The following is a 21,719-nucleotide window of genomic DNA, read 5'->3' on the forward strand; positions in this document are numbered from 1 at the left end:
GAGAGAAAAGCTACACAGAAAGAGCAAGTCAAAGTCTGAGGTCAGATGTTCATACATGAGTCAATTGCAAGATATCACTACAGGTACAGGAGCCCCAACAAGCTGGGTGACAGGTTGAAAGTGAGCAAATGGGGACAGATTAGACTGGATTATGGGTGATGTATATCAAGAAATATTGTGGGATACTCTTCCTTCTGTCTGGTTAGACACCATGAAAAGGAGCAATCATCGCCACTACCTTTTATCCTCATTTGTTTACATGTCATAGGCACTATGATATTTCTTGTAAATCAAGATGATCCATAACCAAATTATACATTTTAATAGAGCCCAATGTTTACTTGGTCTGTAACCAAAGGGATTTTATTGACTATATTCAAAAGAATTAAAATGCTACATTGTGGTTAAGAGCACAGGCCAGCAACGTCTGCCTGTAGACCCAGAGGCCATTAATCATTAGTCCTGTCAGTGTGAGAAGGTGACGTTGCCTCTTTCATCTTCAGTTCCTTTAAATACAAAATGAAGATAATAACTTGCATCTCAATGTTTTTAAAGAAAATTAAACATATTGGTATATATAAGGAAATTTTACCACAAAGCTTGGAACATAATAAAACCTCAATAAATGACTGTTATTATTGCTGTTCATTGTGGCGTAACCTTCTGAGTTATGCCAAGGTTTTAGAGGTCACCACTAAAATACAAGTTAAGGTTAAAGAAAAAACTGAATCCTAAAAGAACGTGAGAAAGTATTTGCTGAAAATTAAAGACAAATGTATGCATACAGAGTATGAAGGTGACAAACTGAAATTTCTGTAATGGGGTAGAGGTAGAATTCTCTGAGCAGTGTGGAACGTTCCTGGCTATAAGATAATTGACTTGTAAACCATGAATGAAGAGAGAAAACATAAGCGATGCAAACCTAAGCAAAGTCACTCTAACAGGCAGGGAAAAGAAGAGTTCTGGATGTGAAGAGCCTTCATGTATGCAGAGAAAGGGAAGATAGCCCTGTCAACCCCCAATTCACCCCCAACTCTGCCCTGGATTTGATCCCTGGAAATACAAAAATAATCCCCAAAGAAAAATGAAGAGAAGGAAAGGATAAAGGAGATAAAGTGTCCAGAAATAGTTTTGTTAGCCACGAGGTACATAAAGCTGGTTACTTATGCCCCCGACTGAGCAGTCGGAAAACATACCTAGCTGGTACGACCAGCAGATGGTGAACGAGGACAGTTGACTCTCCAGAGCCAATGGAATTGAAGACGGAATGGATGGTGTGCAAGTGGACGTAGAATATAGACTGGTGTATTTCACCCTGGATTCATTTTAGAATCATCTGTGGAACTTTGGAAAATCCCCGTGCCTAATCCCTGGCAAATCTAACCTCAAACCAATTAAATCAGAGCCTCTGAGGGGGAGAGAGTTGAGGAAAATCTTGGAAGTATTCTTGGAACTTGGAGTATTTTGAGAGTTCCCCAGGTAATTTTAATATGCTGCCAGCATTGAGAATTACTTTTATCAACAAATGTTTCCAGAAGTTATTTTGTATGCGTGACAGAGCAGAGAGGTGACCATGTGGCCAGAAAAAATATTTGTCCTTTTTATTTATTATCGTAGTTTGGACTATATCTTGTTTTATTGGAAATACTAAAGGATATTTATGCGCTCATAAGAAGGAGCGAGCAGAGAGGGAGAAGTTGAGGATAAAGATACACAGTAGCGAAAGGGAAGTCCTGAGGCCAGAGGGCACAGAGACTGTATAATTTCAAGTATCTTGTATTCTGTTAGCAGGAGTAGTCATTTCTATTGTCCACCACTGGAGGAACTCATTTTGCCTGATTTACAGCTGTAGTCTGATTTTGAGTGGGGAAAAGGTATGAAACAAGTCCTTATGTTTTAAAAAAAAGTATTTTCAAAAATAATTTTAAAAAACTTTCCTTCATTTTTATCTTTTATATTTTTTAAAACTAAAAAGGACAGTTTTCATACATATCAGTGCTTTATTTAAATCTTAATTTTTCATAGGAACATTAGTCTTTGGGGGTCATTATTACCAAGAGCATGGGCAAAGGTGTGATAAAAATATTTCCCTGTCCCATATTTAGTTAAATAGAAATGAACAATTCATTCAATACAGTGTGTTCAAAAGTTTAAGAGCACAAGTTTAAGCACTTATACCTGACCTAGACAAATACATAAACAAAATGGAAATCCATTGTGTAAAGTCATGTTCAAAAGTTTTGTAACACGTTATAAAGGAGGAGATGCTTTCATCTAGATTGAATAATACAGGTTACTTTTTGGTACACACTTCAGGTGTCTTTGTGAAGATTCTAAAGCTTAAGTGCTTTCTAAAAAGCAGTAAGTCCTTTTTTTTTAGATCATAATTCTTTTGGACTTATACACAATGAATGGTCTAATCCAAAACTTCCAAAAGTTATTAAATTGAGTGAGATTTGTCACATTTACTTGAATTTGTCTAGCTAGAGAGGAGGATAGAACTTGCTCAGACTAAAAGGTTTCAAGATCTTAGTGTGTGAAAGAATTCACCATTCCCTCCTTTGCAGCTTTATTTGAGTGGTTGTCATTGTTTCCTAGCAACTAGAGGCAAGAGAAAGCAGATTTTTGGTCCCTGGAGCCCTATTAAGAAAGATGTTTACAGGTAATTATAAAATTCATGCAAATATTTATGCACACGTGCATTTATCACAATGTCACTTGTAATATTTTGCAGGAATATCATCTGACCATCAACAATAGGGTACTGAGGAGCAAATAATGGTACATCGATTAGATTATTATGAAGCTGTTCAAACATTTATAAAGTGTTTTTTATTAGCAAATTGCTTAGAAAACAAGGTAAAATGTAGAAAATAAAAATGGAAAATGCAATATGTTTTCATTTGGGTGAAAAATACATAGAACATAAATATTCAAAAATGTGATAAAATGTTACTTTTGTTTATTTCTGAGTAGGGGGATTGCATGTGATTATTACTTTATTCTTCTTTCTTTTCAGTGTATTTGAAACTTTCCCTAGTGAATACATCATTTCTCTCTGTTTAAAAAACATGATGCCTTTTTTGATGAACTCAAATCATGAAAATATTATAAACTCCAGTTACTTTTTTTCTTTTCCAATATGATGTATTAAAATAAGTTAGAAAATAAACTTTGTCTTTAATCAATATATGCATAAAATACTTTTTAAAAACATTTTTTAAAGGAAACAATTTCTAGGAACTAAGACAAGCTAAAATTGAATCTTGGATTTAGAAAGTCAAAACATTCTACCAAGTATTGTAATGCCAAAGTCAATTAAAGTCATGAAAACATTATGAAAAATGAATAATGTGCAAATGTGCAAAAGGAACTCCTCAATTTATAATAAAGTTTTAGCACTTGTAATTTATTATCAGTTGCTGATGCTGAGAAGACATCTGGAATAATATATGAGGAAACACCAATTAAAAAGGAAAAAAATAAACTTAGCTGTTTTGGTAATCAAACTAAATACAGGGATGACATGAAAAAATTAAAGTTGTATTATTATGTCTGTCCTTGCTACAAAAATTGAGACTTGAATCTGAATGACTCCAGGATTTTTCTGTCCCTTTCCATTTTGATTCTGCTTGCCCGTCTCTGTAATTTAAAACCTGGATGGTAATTTAAATATATCTAGCTCAGCTCCCCAATTTACAAATAAGAAAAGTGATATCAAAAATGAATACTCCTTGGGGAAGAACACAAGTAAAATAAGCAATGGAACAGAGAACAGTACCACCAGTGGACTTTTTATTCCTCCAAAATCTTGTGTAAAAACCATACCTGCTTTTAAAGTAAATGAGCATTCAATGTTTAAATTAAAAAAAATAATTTTTAAGACATTTCTTTGTCTTACAAAATAGCTGAGTCTACTTGGAACTGGTTGTGATCAAAGGATGGTGACCACAAATGCTTTTGCACCTTAGCTATGAGTTTTACCTTGTACCTGTGGTTTACAAGAGTGGCAGGAGAATTGCCTTAAAGACTTTTAAAGATTTTTAAATGGTGTGTGAGTAATAACAAAGATAATCAGGGTTTTATGTGCATGGGCATCCCTTGGTGATCTTGTGGGTTTGCTTCCAGACCACTTCTGTAAAGCGAGTCATAATATTTTTGAAGTGTAGGGTCTTGCCTTCAACTTACTTAAAAAAAAAATCTCTGAAGCACAATGGGAAGCAAGGTACAATGATATGAGGTGTGCTTGTATTTTGCTTTGTTTTGTGTGTTTAAGTCAGATTTTATCTGAGTTCCATTTTTGATGTCTTAAGTTATGAGGCTAAAATTATGTTCAAATATGCTATAACTCCTCAAAGCCTTTTATGAGTTCCTCCTTAAGACTTGTCAACTGAGACAGTTCACCAGTTATAACCATGTATCATCCTCCAGCCTGCTTTCTTTTCCTGATTCTTTTCCTGCTTCCTACTCTCTTGATTCTTTTGCGGTATAGAAGTTGGGGCGGTGACTGGAGATGATACTGTCCACTTTGCAAATCGGAATATTACTGCATCACATTCCTGTAAGCCATTACCATATGTGGGGAATTTCTAGTATTCAGTAAACAAAACCAAAGTATTTTATCCACATATCTGTCTGTTGAACAAAAAGATACTTACATACTACTAACGTAGAGAAGTTGTGGAAGCTGTTGCTTTTTAAGGCTTATGTACAGGGTCTGGCACAAATAACACCCCTCTTCTATTACAAAATCTATTTTTTTACAAAAAATCATAAGCATGTAATTCTGTAACACAACAATATCACACTCAAGCACACCATATGACATTTTAGGTGAAATGCTCAAATTAAAACTGTAAATTATTACACCCATATTATTACCCTACCAACCATGCTCAAGCAGGCCTTACTTCTGCCAGACTCTGTATATTGTCTTTTCATCCTTAAAAAGCCTATGGGAGATGGTTAAATGAGTTTTCAGTGAAATGTGAGCTGATGACTCTTGCTTAGTGTAAGCCAAATTGATAAGTAGTTAGAACAGTTAGGAGATGTTACCAAAGATAAGGCTCTAAATTAAAGCTTAACTATAAAACTTCACAACTGAGTAACAAAAAGCAGGTGTTCCATCATAGATAATTGCTTCATTAGTTTGACATAGATACATGGAAAAGCACCATTTAACTGCCCCTTTTAGAATTGGAGAAATGCATGGTTTTCTTGCCAAAGTCTTAATCCCATATTAAGGTATGAACTGACAAAATTACTCAGCACACACTGTACATTGAAATGCTCCAAACCCACAGTTCTTATTTAAACTACCCCAATTTTAAATATTTTTCAAAGACACAGAGAGCTAAATAATCAATCTAGTAAACTAATAGTGATTTAATTCATCTTAATGATTAAATCTGATTATTTTGAATATAATTCATTAATTCATTCCCTAGACAGTCAAGTAGAAGGAAAATCTATGAATATTCTCAGAGGTAATACTCAGGACTCTGGAGAAGAAGCAGAGGTGATGAGCCTAAGAGAGAAAGATAGAGACTATACACGGAGACAAAGAGAAAAACAGCCAGGCCCCGTGCTGGAGCCTCACTCCTCAGGAGAGTTCATGGGCTGCTTTCCTTTGCCAGTCCCAGGAGATCCTGATTCAGAGTGTCCTGCCTGCTCACCCGAGGGCTGCTCCAGAAGGACTGGAATAGAATGAAACAGATGCAACTACTAGCCTAGGGAATTTTTCACTGAGAAAGGGCAATGAGAACATGGGCACTAATGCAGGAAGACGAAACTACAGCCACCAAGAGCCTGGTTCCAGGAATCATTCCCTTTGTGTATTATTCCCTTTCTCATTCACCTCATGAGGATCAAAGCCACCTGACTTTGATAACGCAATTTTCAAACCGCCTACAAAGCAGGTAAATTGTGGTCTTTCTGATATGCTCTTAGAAGCAAATGGCTTTTTTGTTTGTTTCTTTTCCCCAGCTATTTCCATCTACTTTTTCATCAGGAATAGCAAATCCAACCACATGCTTTTGAAACAGTTTGACTGTTAAAAGGGAAAGACTTCCATCTACTGGATCCTTTGAGTAATAAAGCGTTATGAGTCCACATCAGATTTGCTCTTGGTATTGGCAATGCATTACTTGGCCCGTGCACTTAAAGGATTCACAATTCTTTTAAATTGCATTTTGTTTCACGTGTCTAGTCATTAATGAACACATTAAGATTTTACGAAATATAAACCCCACTTTCACACAAGAAAGTCAAGGGGAATATATAATTTGCCTTTCTTTTCACTTGGAAAAGTGATGTGGAGCAGTTAAACACCTAACAAAAAAGTTCTCTCTAAAGAAAATCCATAATAAAAATAACATTACGTGGAATATGAAGATGGTTGGAAGAAATGGGGAATTTTGTTATATATATGTGTATATATATACGCACCTCACTTCTCTATTTTCTAAACATTGTCTGTCTTTTCATGAGCAAATCCCTTCTTCCTGAGCATGCCATTGCGTTCAGCTGATGCTACCCAATGGCACGTCTTTTTGTGTTTCCGTTACGTTCTACAGCTAGGCGACAGCAGGCATCTCTGCGGGCAAACTTTGAAATACACTGGAAGTTATATACACAGTTTGAGTTTTCCATGGAATATAATTCTTTTCTATAACCTTTTACTGAGTCGGTACAAAGAGGTATAGAACCATTTTTACCCCAGCAGGGTTGGATTTATTTTTAAAGAATATAAGAATGTAAGGCTTTTATTTAAAACAAATTCAGCAGGGTGACTAGAGCTAATAATACCATATTATACATTTGAAAGTTGCTGAGAGAGTAAATCTTAAAAATTCTCATCACAAGAAACGAAATTGTAACTATGTGTGGTGATGGATGTTTACTAGACTTACTATGGTGCTCATTTTGCAATAATATAAATCTTAAATCATTTTGGTGTACACCTGAAACTAATATAATGCTATATAATGCTATGTCAATTATATCTCAATAAAACAGAAAACAAGTTTTAAAAAAGCAACAAGAGCAGGAATTAAAGTGCTGGAAGGGAAAAGCAGAGTCCATCGTGCAGCGAGTCTCATAGGTGAGGCTTTGTAAGAAGGCAACTTCATCAGGGGGTCAGCCTGGCTCTGTCTCATTGTGTAGCTGGCAATGGATGTCTTTGGGATGCGTGCCTAAGCAATCAGAAGTTTAATCTCAGGCACTTACGAGCACATACATTACAGCCAAAAACGTTGATTATCAGACATTTACCCTACAGGTTGTCACTGTCCCTCAAGGAGACTAAGCAGTAGTGCCAGCTCCTGATTTCTTCCTTGATCTCGTTATTAACCCATTCATGCTGTAGCAACGTGTTATTTAGCCTCCATGTGTTTGTGTGATTTTCTGTTCGAGTTTCATACCATTGTGGTCAGAGAAGATGTTTGATATGATTTCAGTCTTAAATTTATTGAGACTTCTTTTGTGTCCTAACATGTGGTCTATCCTAGAAAATACTCCATGTGCACTTGAAAAGAATGTGTATTCTGCTGCTTTGGGGTAAAGTGCTCATAGAAACAGAGACTGACAGCTGTTAGAGGGGGGAAAGGTGAAAAGGATAAGGCAAAACAAAAATAAAACAAAACTCGTCAACAACAATAGTATGGTGATTCCCAGAGGGAAAAAGGATGAGGGGAAGTAGAAGGGGATATAGTGGGAATAAATGGTGATGAAAAGAGACTTGGCTTGAAGTGGTGAACACACAATATAATGTACAGATGAGATATTGGACAATTTTACACCTGAATATAATTGTATTAACCGATGCCACCCACAATAAATTCAATAAATTTTTTAAAATTAAAGATATAAAATATATTTCGTGTAAAAGTAATAATAAGCAGTAGTGCCAAATTAATGTCATGAGATGTCTTTCACCCGAAGGGGGAAGTGTCTTGTCTTTACTTTCACATGGGTTTGCCTTCGCGGCCTGCACCGCTTCTTCTAGTGTCGTTAACAGCGGGATTGCAACCTCATTTCCCACATGGGATCTCACACACCAGTGCCGTGGCCCAAAGGAACCACTTCACATGGAGGAGGTTTGACAGTGGGTATATTATGGGATCCACTGATTCTCTCAAAAACTGTATTACCACAGAAGTCAGCCTGACAGAATATTGGAACGGCCTCTGCAGAGGCTCAGCTAAGGCACTAGCTGGAACATCCCACAGGGTTTGGGGGCTCTCCTACAAGATGTGGTATATTTTGAACCAGCAGCAGTTATATGGTGCTGTGTCTCAGTAACAAGAACATAGTCCAGAAACCAAAGAGTAGAAGGAAGATCGACACCTCTCACCACTCCCAGGAACTCAATAGAGAATTTTGTGCATCTATTCCCACAATGTTATGTTTTATTGTATTGAGTGTATAGCCCCCAGAGATGGGATGCTTCCACCAGATAAAATGATAAGGGTTCCACATCACCCAAAGCTACAACTATAGCCTAGTTAGTCTGGACCAGCAGCAAAGAGAAACATTTATGCTCCTGGTGTGAGTAACTGACCTTGGTTATCATGAAAAGCTAGAGATGCTGATACATAAAGGGATGGTAGTGAGTGTCTGGAACTCAGGAGATATGCTGAGGTACTTCTTAGGGTTTCCGTGTCTGCTGATACCAGGCAGCCAGAACCTGACAGAGGAGCAAGGTAACCAGGAGCTTGGAGCCCTGGCCATCAAGATCTTGTTCCCAGTGGACAAGCGAACTTTGACCAACAGAAAAGTCAGTGAGGTGAAAAGAATCTCATAGACAGATGGTAAAAGAGGGAGTTGACAGAAAACAAAATGAATTCCGTTAATAGAATGCATATGTACATGCAGCCCAACTTTTAGGTGTCTGTGTCGTACTGAACTCACTTGAATATTTAATCCCAGTGTATGTCAAAATTACACTGAATATCTTTAACACCAAATGAGAATGAGCAAGAAAGGGCAGGTTAAAGTCCCTTTGTAACTATAGACATATCTGGCAAATAAGACAAAATTTAAAAATTATGACAAATTTCTTTTTACTTCATACTCCTATGTATCTAAGGCAATATTATCTGTGGGCTCACCATGGTCCCGTAAGGCTACATGAAAGAAATAAGGGAGGTAAATCTTAAGATCTGTCTCCTAAGCTCTAAGAAATATCTAAGGATTCCTGGATAAGTTCTCTAGCTTTAACTAATTCCTTCCTTAATAAATTTCTCAATATATAATTTCACACTGAGAAAAGGATAAGACTTGCTAAGCAAAATTCTGTTATTGTTGCTTTTAGCTGCAAAACCTAGAAAATAATGGAATGGTAGTATATATCCAGTTGAAACATGAACTGTAAATTGTACCTGAAACATTTTCTAAATTAGAACTTCTGAAGACAGTGAAATGACTTTCTGAGAATAATAGGTGATGTAAATAATTTATATTTAAATACATACTAGTTTGGTGAGTATATGCAACAAATACTAAATTATAAATGGTGTGATGGGAATCACCTGTAGTAAGGACCTATTTTAGGCTGTGGTTTCTGCTTTTGGAGCTGTCTCACGTCTGTTCATTGTCTTTTTTTGTAACCAAAATTTTTATGTATCTGTGACCCATGCTGATTGATACTGAGAATTTTTTGTTTTATTTTTTGCAGCAGAAGACTTCTTGGTATGCACACACACACAGATAACGAGAGAGAGAAAGGGAGAGGAAGGGAGAAAGAGAGGGAGAGAAAGGCTTCCTTTGCACTTCCTCTGAAAGAGTCAAGCCCAGACCTTCTAAATTTGGCAACGGAAGATTCACTCTGTGGCTTTAGTTTATCTATTAACCTTACATTATTGGAAGGAGACTTTGTAAAGGAATTAAAAAAGAAAAGTTACATACACATAATCTAACTTAGGTGGATGAATAAACTATTACTTTTAACAAACATTTATTGATTTTAATATGTGCCAGGCATTCTTCTAGGTCCTGGGGATCCAGCAGTATGTGAAGCAGACAAGTATACTTATGCTCATGGAGCTTACTTTGTAGCATGGAGAAGACAGAGAATAAATAATTAAGTAGTATATTTGACTAAGACAGCAGCTAAGGAAATTAGTGGGATAACGAAAGGGGACGGGGCGAAACCGTTGTGCCACTTTAGATGGGGTGGTCAGTGGAATACTCGGAGAGACTTCAGTGATTTGACGAACCAAGCGGAGGTCTGGCTGCCGCTGCTTTGAAAGCCAATATTCAAGAGGCAGGTGCTGATATATAAAAGAAAGTGGTTTATTCAGATGCCAACCACCTGGAAGATGGGGGACTCATGTCTCAAAGGCCATCTCCTTGAGAAGATGGGAGACTTATATCTCAAAGCCCATCTCCACCTCTCAGTGGAGGCAGAGGTGTTTATAAGGAGGGAGAGGGAAACAGAACAAACATCAAGGAAGGGTTGAAAAGTTCTCTACATGCGGACGAGCACAGTCCATTCTGATAAAACAAGGGATGGTCCAGTGTGCATCATCCTGGCTTCACATCATCTTGGCTTCATGTCATCCTGGCTGCAAGGCTGAAAGTCAGCAAAGCTCCTGGAGCTGGGATGCCTGACTGTCAGAGTCTGTATCTTTTGAAGTTAGTTCATAGGACCCTTATACAAATGTGCTGTTTACCTGTAACCTACAATGTGGGTCCTACATGTGAGAGTCAGCACTTACAGAAACAGTGTCAAAAGAATGGTGGGGTGGGTTAGAATTCCCCACTGTTAAATTCCCACTGTTACACGAGCATACCCGCAGTGTGGCCTACCGGTGGAACAAAGCTCAGGGGTTTCTGAGGATATGCCAGCCTTCTGGGGATGCGTCCTCTTTTAGCTAGATTATCCTGACCTCCCTCCTTCGGACTATATCTATGCCACTGCCATCATCTGGGAGCACTCAAACCCAAGTAGGCCACTCAAAGTTGGGACCTACACACCACTCTTAAATTGAACCCCAAGAAGCTCACAGGGATCATAATGGCGGGAGGTAGCTCTGCTATACTTACTCAATGTGCAGATTAAGAACTGATTGTCTATCAGAAATATTACTAAACCCCCCTGGTTGACTGTCTTACGAATGACCTGAGATGTGCAGCGTTGTGCCTCTCCTCTTGAGACAATGAGAGAGTGTGTAATATTTTATGTTAGAAATAGTGCCTTCTTCCTAAACTTCCTTCTCCTGACAAAATGCTGAACTCTAGGAAACTCGCTTCAACCCAGTATTCGACCTCGCTGTTGCAGGTGCCTAATCTAATATAGTTTACACATGCATAAGAGTTGCATTTTATTTTGTCTAAAGTTTGCAGAGGGCAGATTGGTGGCAACAGTGTCTTGCATTACAAAGCTATGTATTCAAAGTTATGCGTTACAAAGTCAAAGCTGGTTTTCCTTGGATTAACCACTGATCTGCACCGTTTTGCCATGATGCCATTTTTATTGGCTTACATAATTAGGAATCTTCTCTCTGCACTTAAAATTTGATAAATTGTGACTTTAAAAATTATTTAAGGCCCAGTCTCAGAAAAATTTCTTGTTCTACTGTGTAAAGTAAAACCATAATAACAGCAGCAAGTTCAGAGCACATATAATATGTGGGTGGAAATACATAATGTATGTTTAATAAATAATATCTGGCTCTTTTAAAGCAGAAAACAAAACTACCTCAGGAACAATATATTTTTTAAAAGGGCACCTAATTTTATGTCGTTAGGCTATCTCAGCAAAGTTATATTTGCATATGATAATAAAACATGTCATGTTGGCTAGGTACGAACAATATGTTCTAATAAAATAGACCTACCAGGCAAAATGCCATGTGGCTTTCCTTCATTATTTAAGAAAGCCCTGAATTGGATTTGTATTAACAAGGCTTGATCGAGTGTTCTTAACCTTTAGTTAGTGTTACTATTGACCATCTTTCAGTGCAGAGACCTTGTTTATGAAGCTAAGAGTGAAAGTTAAAATACACTTTATTGTAAGTAACTTTAAAATAATTCATCTTTCTCTATTAACATTGTCCAATATTCCTCCACATATTCAGTCCCTTAGAAGGCTGTTTGAATCTCATTTAGTGTATCTACAAGAAAGTTTTGAAAGTTTCTCCATGATGCGATTCCAGTAGATCCTTCTGACCCTCCACTGTGGACTCGAAAGTTAATTATTTAGAAAACACTAAAAAAGTAAAGAATGCTGATGTGTTAATAATTACTGAATATGAATGAGGTCCCATAGTGCCTGTCTGTGTTCTGTAAATATTGAAACAGCATTAGTTTATCATCAAGCAGAAATCTATATTTATATTATGTAGTAACCATACACTTTTAATGTTCTTAAAAATTTGTGATGAGTCCTATAATATCACCTGGAAGAGTACCTTTAAATTCAGCAAACACTGAACATTAGGCAGGGAGGAAACACAAGATTGAGGGCTACATAAAAAAGATTAAAGGGGTTAGGATTGTTGAGCCCCATGAAAATGAAAATAAATACTGTCTTAATAATAATTATCTCAAGTAACCAATATCTAATCCATGACTAAAATTACTTAAATTGCTTTAAGATTTTTCTAATCTAGCAGAGGAAATGTCATTAAACTTAAAAATTTCCCACTTTTATTTAAAAATTCAAAAAATGAAATAAATAAGACTAATCTGATAATAGAGTATAAAATACTTTACTGCATAGTGTATATAATTGAGCAAAAGGTGTTTATGATTTTTTTGACATAATAATAGTTAAAACTTTCAAGCCCTTATGGTATTTTGTATGCTTTATCTCATTTATTTCCTCACAATTATCTGTGAAGTAGTTATTATTTTTATTTTGCATTTCAGGAGCAAAGTACTTGACCCAAGGTCATGTGGCTAGTATATGATGGGTCTGGAATTCGTGGTCAGATGGACCATTCACATGTGAAATACAGATTAGTCATCTAAGTCCTCGTTTCTCCACAGTTTCAGCCTAATGCTTTTTAGACTCCTACTATTACATTTTAGGTAAAAAAGGTGGTAGAATATCTTTATGCATTCTTAAGTGGTTATGTGTTAATATTTCCAGATGTATAACTTTTAAAAAGACTTTGCAAATCTATATCCTAAGAAATAAATGAGTACCTATATAATTTCATAATATTGTCCCCAGAATTTTTTTCTTAGTTTTCATGGATATTTTTATAAGATGATAAAGGACTTAATGCTATTTGAGCCAAAAATAAGAAATTTCAGATACAATCTAAAATGACACTAAGGAGCAGATCAGGGTGGGTCAAAAGTTGTTTTACAACTGTTTGAATGGAAAATAATATAATAATGGATAAATAGTAATAGAATAATAAACTGTGTTTCACATACTCACAATTATAAACCTACTTTTGCCCTACCCTGTATGTTCATTATTGACTAATATGTTAAAAAATACCACAAACTTAGTGGTAACCACACATTTATTTTCTCCCAGTTCCTGTGGGTCAGGAGTCCAGGTGGGATCTAACTGGTCCCATGCCTCAGAGTCTGTGACGTAGCAGCAATGAGCATGTCGGCCAGGGCTGCAGTCTCATCTCAAGGCATGACTGGGAAGTATCTGCTTCCAAGTCCATGTGATTGTCAACATTTAGTCTCTTTCAGATTGTCAAACCGAGAGCTTCAGTTCCTTGCTGACTCTTGGCCAGTGATATTATGCCATGTGAGCCTCTCCATGGGGTGCCTTACAAGTTGGCAGCTTAATCACCCAAAGCCAATAGGGGAACAAGTCAATAGAGAATCTACTAGCAAGATGTTAGTTACAACCGTAATGTAACATTATCACGGTAGTGCTATCCCTTCATCTTTGTCATATTATGTTGGTAAGAAACAGGTCACAGGTTCCACCAACACTCAAAGAAAAAGACCACACAAGGACATGAAGACCAGGAACTAGGGACAATTAGAGCCATCTTAGAATATGTCTGCCACGAAAATAATGCAGAAATAAAGAAATGAGTAATTTGATATTAGCCAAGTAAAAACAACATTTATTATGTTCCCAAACAGTAAAACCAGATGGCCTTTCCTATAAAGCCCAGCCAGTTCACTCTCCATCCCCTCTCATCCACCTTGATTACCGTTTCAGCGCAACATTCACTTCCTTAGAGAGCTTTCCCTGACCTGCCCCTGCCTAACCACTGGTAATCAGTTGCCTATGCTATGCTTTTACACCATGGCCATCTATCAAATACATTTGAGATTTAACATTTGGTAATTTTCATTTGTGTTGCTCATTTGATTAGCTACTGATTAAGCTGTGAGGGAAGAAACTGTATAGAGTTTTTGTTTAACATTTTATTTCTATCACCCAGTAAAGTACGAAATATAAGGAGAGAAGTAATGAAACATGTTAATGAAGGAACAGATGTTAAGGGCACTGACCTGGAAGTCAAGAGACCTAGATTCCAAGGCAAGTTCTTTCACTTATCAGCTGGGCTACTTCACGCAGGTCCAATCAACTTTCTGAGTCTTTCATCTGTGAAAGGTCAATTTAACTCAAACACTTACAATTTTGATGCAATGTTGTGATTTTACACAGTTGTTAATCAGTCTGTCCTTCATATTTTAACAAACAATTTTGAGGTTATAACCATTTTTCAACAAGCAAAGTCAGAGGACAAGATAAATAAAGTGAGGAGCCTAAATCAGTGCTTGCAAGATTGTTTATATTTTTAGAAACACCCCTGATATTCTTCAGAATCTGTACCTTTGAATTCCATAGCTAGGATATGATTCAAAATGCTTTTCTTTTCCCCAGACAAATCAAGCCCTCACTAGAAGAAAACAAAAAACTATATTACACCATGCTATTCCTTTCAAGAGGTTGACATTCTGCCTTCTCCTACAGTGGCCGGATCCCCTCCGTGGACCCAGAGGGCCTGTTGAATTATATTGTAGCATATCCTTAGATCAATGACATCCTGAGAAAAATACAAAGCTGCCAAAAGTAAGAGAGGCATGTGAGAATTCTCTGTGTAGTAGAGCACTAGACTGTTACATAGACGACTGTTTCAGCGTCCCAGTAGCACAGCTGGCACACTCGGCCCCCTTCACCGTGACTGAGTGTTGACCTTATTTAGTAACTGCAGAGAAGGTCTCATGCCACGCAGCGTTAAGTCTGGCTTGTGAACTGTATCTTACGTATGCAACAAATAAACTTTGTTTTTTGTATCAAGTCTTTGACATGTCTAGTGCTAAAAGATAAATGCTGCATAGAAAACCCAGGAGCAATATGTTATTCTACCATTCCCAAAAATCATAAGTCAAGCTCATGCTTATTGAAATGTTTGTCATTGGTTATTCCATAGCAACAGCACACAGTGTCCTGAGGGTGACAAATGACTCTCTGATAGCCTTTCCCAGCTCCCGCACTTATAGTAGTTCAGGACAGAGGGGCAAATTGCTTAACAATGGAAGTTGAGAATATTTTTGCAATTTTTCTTTCAAAATGGATATGAATGTATTGTCTTAGAACAGTTTTTTCTTTAAGTACCTGAATATCTACTGCTCATAGTAGTACTGTATCCTTTTAACTGAAAGTCCATGGTTGTGGAGTTAGTGCTTTTCTTGTGTGGCATATATATCAAAATCAGCACAGTGCAAAATGTGGACAGGGGAGATGACAGGAGCAGGGATGTGTGGAGTTTGCCTTCACGTTATGAGCACTTTGGGTTTAGAAAAATGCTTGTGCTGAGACCTTAAATTATGCCTGTAGGAGAGCAATTCTGGAGTCCTGAAAGTAACGCATGGCACGCGTCTCACTGAAAGGGCATGTGGGCCAAAGGTAAGGTTTTGATTTCCCACTCCATTCATCTGATGGCCAACAGAAGCAAACAGGCTCAGAAAATAACTAGCCCACCCCTCTATAAAGACATAACGTGCCCCTTGAGGTCCACATCCATTTTAGAACAACAGCAAACATAATAGGTAACTTTTAGTGAGCACTTAGTATGTGCCATGCACTGTTTAAGTAGTGTTTTACGTCTTAACTCATGCAATAATTACAGTAACACACTGAGGAAAATGCTATTATTATGCCCAATTAATAGAAGAAAGAACTGAGGTCCTATGAGGTTACATAAATTGCCCAATATCACCCATTCAGTACACAGCACAGCAGAATTCAAACCCAGGGAGTTTGAACTAGTAGTCCCTAAGGTTGCTGGTGTGTTTTTAATCTCCTTTAATAATATCTACATGTAGAATTCTTTCCCTTTGCTGCATAAATAGAAATCTTTAAATTATATGCAAGTCATTCCTGTTGACAAAAATTATGTATCCTAGGTTTATTTTTTGTCAGCCTAGACAATCAAGGATTTACTATGTCTACTTAATATTTCTTCTGTGTGAGTTAATGTGTCCCATGATGTAATCTCAGGTATTACTTGAGTTAATAAGATGTGACGACCCATTCACACTAGGTTTCCTGGGTCATATTAGTTTTTTATGCTAATAAATCATAATTCAAAAACATAATGAGATTTTCTTATTGGCCTTGCAGCAACAATGCTGACTAAATAGAAACTAGGATAGTGCAACTATAATAAATATTAAAACTTTTTATTAATGATGTTCTTTCTTAATGAGGCCAAAGTAACCCTTTAGAGCTAAAACTTCCATAAACTTTATCTCTCATATTCTTTTATATCAAGAGTAATATAAAATATATGTCTAAATAAGTCTAAATACTTTTAGTAATTATAAAGTAGTAATATAAACCATGAAATCAAATTTATAGACATTTTTCTTACACATATATATGTATTAAAGTGAGAGAGAGAGAATGAGAGGGAAAGAATAGAGAGAAAATAGAGCATGTACCAGAGACTAGTATAACTAGTATTAAATAACATCTATTGATTCCAGATACTGTTCTAGGAACTGAACAGAAATATACAAGTCAGCAAATACATATATTTGAATTTACTACCACTGTCTTGGTTTAATTAAAATCTTGCAATGGAAACTTGCTAATGAAAAAAATTGAAAGCATATAGATTTTTTCCCCCAAAAGGTTTTCCTCTAATGAAATTAATTTATGTCCTATGCATGAGTAATATTTTGCTTAGATGTAGAAAATGCAATAAAACTGTGTTTATCATTGATTTCAGGGGAGAGTTGTCTCAGATTTTTGAAAAAGTACAATATATTTTAGAAATATTACCTAGTTTAGATATTCAAACTATTCTTTAGCATATTAAGAGTTCTGAGGAGCCTATAGTAAAGATGCCTGTTAAATTTGTTTAACTTACTGCTTCTATTAAAATATGACCAGATAATAAATTTTAAGCACTTTTTCATCTAATTTAAGCTACCAGCAACTTAAATACCATCATTTACATAGCAAAAAGAAAAAAAATTCCATTAAACTATAATGTAAGACTTGCTTTCAGTTACAATTATTTTGTTTCTATCAATGGAGGTCATTGTCACCAACTCAACACCAACAGGAGTCCCCAATTTGGGTTACAGTAAAAAGGGAGAGAGACTTAATTCAGGGCAAACAGCTCAGTTGTGAAACAGAATGGCAGTGGAGCAGCACAGGTATGAGATGGTGCCAGTGAGGTAGCCCTGTCGTCAAGGCTTTGGAGTTCAGCTCAGGAAACAGTCAGCTCTGCTCCATTGTTGCAGCTCCAGCCAACATTACAGCTCCACCCAGGGAAACACAGTCTTTAAGAGAAACTAGAAGTGCACTTCCGGAGCCAGAAGGGAGCTGACTTATACAGAGACAAATCCCATCCCTGGTCCCTGATTGGTCAGTCCTCATGCAAATGAGGATTCCAAATCCTCACAGTTTGATTGATCCCAAAGGGACTATCCTAATATATTGAAATGGGGCCACTCTGGTCAGTGAAGAAACTAACGAGCTGTGTGTGCAACGTCAGTTGGATGGGGAAGGTCTCAGTCCTATCGGTTGAGATTCAATTATAGGAACTACTTTATAAGGGTTGGCTCAGAAAGCAAGAACACAGTGCAAATAAGCAGCTCAGTGGGGAAAGCAGTGAGTTTGGTGCAGGGTTCTCCATGAAGTGCAGCTTGCTGGAGATGCCCCTGTTTAGCATGGCTGCTTGGCTCTGTTGATAAATATAAGCCCAATCAGCCCTTCTCAGCAGGTACATTCATTCTTTGGGTCAACATATTAAGTTGTAAACTAATATGATATAAACTAATGCAGACAAAAAATTGAACATACCTCATTCTTTTGCATACATGTATTTTTTCTGAAAATAAGCAAAATAAATTGATCAACTAACTTCACATTTGGAGGCTGACTTTTTGAATCACTTTTCATTGCAGATTTACCGGTGGGTATGTGTTTTCCATCCACTGCCATCCTCAATGCCCTCAAGATGATTGATGATGTAGGCGTTCTTAAAACATAGTTTTCCCTGGGATCTCTTCCAAGTGTCTGAAACCATTCAGCAAAGTTTAATCTCGGTACCTTCTTGATTTTACCAGAAGTGTTAAAGGAAAGCTTTCAGACAATAATCAAGATATATTTAAATGTCCATTAATTAATTACTGAAACTACAATTGGCTAGTTATTTCACAAAGAGAAATACAAGTTTGCAAATGCTCAAGCAGGGGCAACTACACTACAGTTGTCTTCTCCCCAGGGACGATAGTACGATGTCACTGACTATAAAATATGTCACTATTTCAGCGATGGCATAATGACATCAGATTGTCACAGCACTGAAGAAACAGTTGTGCCGAGCATCCTGCAGAACTATTCGACACGATTTGTAAAGCACTATATGGGCATCTTTTGGTCAGTCAGTTGCACACGGGAATGTCTGGCTTGTATTTAATTGTCAAATCAATAGAATAACTCCCAATTGTGTAATTACTGGTCGTTTATTTCTATGAGTTCAAGTTTGTCCAGGACCTTGGGTCTTTCAGGAAAGGAGAATTTGCCAAGTGGATTCTGTACCATGTTTTATATCACTACCCAGGGAAATATATCTCTGGATAGATTTTTCAAAGTTTATCCAGTGTTTTTTCTCTAATTCTAGTAGCGTGGGCAAGATCATGAACCTTGGTATTAGATGGATGTGAGTGACTTCTAATCCTCCTCCTGCTATTATCTAAATGAGCTGGAGCAATTTAACCATTTAATGTGTCAGTCCTTTCATCCTTAAAACAAATAAAAAGCAACAATGACACATAGGAATGTTAAAGAGTTTTAATGAGAAAGTATATGTAGAAGGGTTTGTTGTATAATTAAGAACATGAAATCCATTAAATGATGCTATATCTGTTGCTTCAGTAATTCCTGGCCCTGACTATGCCATCATAATACCATGCCATGGGTGGATGGATGAATGCTTGTCCTATTCCAAAAATGGTTTGAGATGGCTTTAGAAATTCTAAGTTCATATGACACACCGGATAGAAAACAGAGGGATACCTTATTGCTATAAAGTTAGCAGTGTTGGTAAGATAAAAACAAATCAATTGCAAGGGAAAAGACTTTTCTTGTTTCTGACTTCATAAAAGAATTGCTCCTGAGAGTTCCTATTAAAAACAAAATAAAACAAAGCAAAACTATGTGATGAAATATTCAAAGATCTCAGTGTAAGTTTTATAAGCAATAATTTTTGAGTAATCACTTTTATTTTTATCCTCAATGAAAACCAATATCATAATACAGATTCTCATTCACATTTCACAGGGGTCAAAATGATGTCATCTAAATATACAGCTCTATGTTAAACTTTATTAAACTAAGTTGATTATAGATAAAATTTACATTATAAAAGTAGATGGCCTACAGATTTCTCAGGCAATAATATAAATTAGAGAGCTGGTTAGTGTGCTTATTAATTAAAACAAAATGAAAAAAATCAAGTGAATCATTTCAAAAATGGATATCGTATATGTACAATACAAATAAACAAAAATAATAAAAGCCAAAAAGGAACATGGTTGGAAATACACTATAATAAATTTCATATGATTGATGAGTTAAATGACTATAAAATATGAAGTGTAAAATTTGAAGAATGGAAGAAGATATAGCTGGACATTTTTTGTAAATATGTCAAGTTAGTGAAAGCCTTTCTAAGTATTTATGAAGGGTACAAAATACAAGGGAAATAATTTTTAGCATTTTGTATTGTCAAAATAAGAACAAAAAAATTAAATGTTTGCACCACCTATCCCCAAAACTCTTTGTATCAAGGGTGCTTATACATCAGAAAGTGAACACTTTAATGGAAAACTGGGAAAAGGGAAAGAATAGGTGATTTATAAAAGAAGAAATGGCAAAACCAATAGGAGATTTATCATCACTAGTAATCAATTTTAAATAACAGTGAAATACTATTTATCTTCACATAAAAAAGTGGTAAATTAAAGAAAAAAAATCAAGCCCCAGCCAGTGTGGCTTAGTCGGTTGGGTGTCGTGCCACAAACTGAGAGGTTGCAGGTTTGTTTCCAGTCAGGGCGTGTGCCTGAGTTGCGGGTTTGCACCAGTCTGGGCGGGTGCAAAAGGTAATCAGTTGATGTTTCTCTATCATATCGATGTCTCTCTCCTTTTCTTTCACCCTCCCTCCCACTCTTTTTCTAAAATCAATAAGCATGCCCTTGGATGAGGATTTAAAAAAAAGAATAAATGAAAATTGTCAGTGTTCTGAAAGGGAAATAAATTTGCTTTTTTAAAAATCCTTACCCAAAAATATATTTATTGATTTTAGAGACAGAGGAAGTGAGGGAGGCAGAGAGAGAGAGAGACATTGACATGAGAGAGAAACAGCAATTGTTTGCCTTCTATATGTGTCCAGACTGGGGATTGAACCCACAACCCAGGTATGTGCCCTGACCAGGAATCAAACCTGCAGCCTTTTGGCATACTGGAGGATGCTCCAAACAGCTGAACCACCTGGCCAGGGTGGAAATTTGCTTCTTAACACTGTTAAAGTGTGTGTTAATTTGATATATCTTTCTGGGGAGTAGATTAGTAATAAATGTATGTTTTTAAAAGTTTTGAAATCAGCATGGAATTTCTCAAAATGCATTGCTTCTAGAGGTTATTCTAATGAAATAACCAAGAGCATAATAAAAATGATATAAGGATTCATTGATTTTAAAGTTTAAATAAAAAAAGAAAACGTCTAAAATGAGAAACACTTGAATGTCCAACTATAGGGAACTGATTAAGTTATTACCGACTTGTAAAATAGAATGCCATAGAGGCATTAAAAACAAAGTTACAGAATAGTGAATTGACCAAAAAGTCTTCATGACATACTGTTTTAGGAGTAAAGCAAGTTACTTGTACATATTACAGTATAAATAAAAGTTCACAAAAGTTTGCAAGAGAAGTTGTGTCTATATAATTAAACATAAATAGAAGGAAGTCTAGAAAAATCATTGGCATTATGCAAATGTGGCTGTATTACAGATGACTTTTATTTTACTGTTTATATTTAATCTGTTTTAGAATTATCTGTAGTGGCCACATAATTATCAGTAACTGTAAGAAGTTTTTAAAAGATAAACATATAAATTGTAAATTTCTCCTTACAATGGGGAGATAGAAAACAGACAACAAAAAACAAAATACATAAGGCATGTCCATGGTGGTTTCATTGGCTAATACATTGGCATTTTCTACAAAATATGTGAGTTAGGGAGCAGGTGACTGCATACTCTGG

The 21,719-nt window shown here is 36.3% G+C and overlaps 1 protein-coding gene and 1 non-coding gene across 4 annotated transcripts in view; both read left to right on the forward strand.

Moving 5' to 3' along the window:
* GALNT13 (polypeptide N-acetylgalactosaminyltransferase 13) overlaps window positions 1-21,719 on the forward strand; it is a 491,331-nt gene that overhangs the window by 410,904 nt on the left and 58,708 nt on the right. The gene's annotated exons all lie outside the window — the stretch shown is intronic.
* Window positions 12,139-12,208, forward strand: LOC112322312 (small nucleolar RNA SNORD62). The gene has a single exon (XR_002976628.1). It is a non-coding gene; the product is annotated as a small nucleolar RNA SNORD62 (small nucleolar RNA).

The sequence above is a fragment of the Desmodus rotundus genome, chromosome 2 (genome assembly GCF_022682495.2).
Source record: "Desmodus rotundus isolate HL8 chromosome 2, HLdesRot8A.1, whole genome shotgun sequence".
In the NCBI taxonomy this organism is placed as follows: Eukaryota; Metazoa; Chordata; class Mammalia; order Chiroptera; family Phyllostomidae; genus Desmodus; species Desmodus rotundus.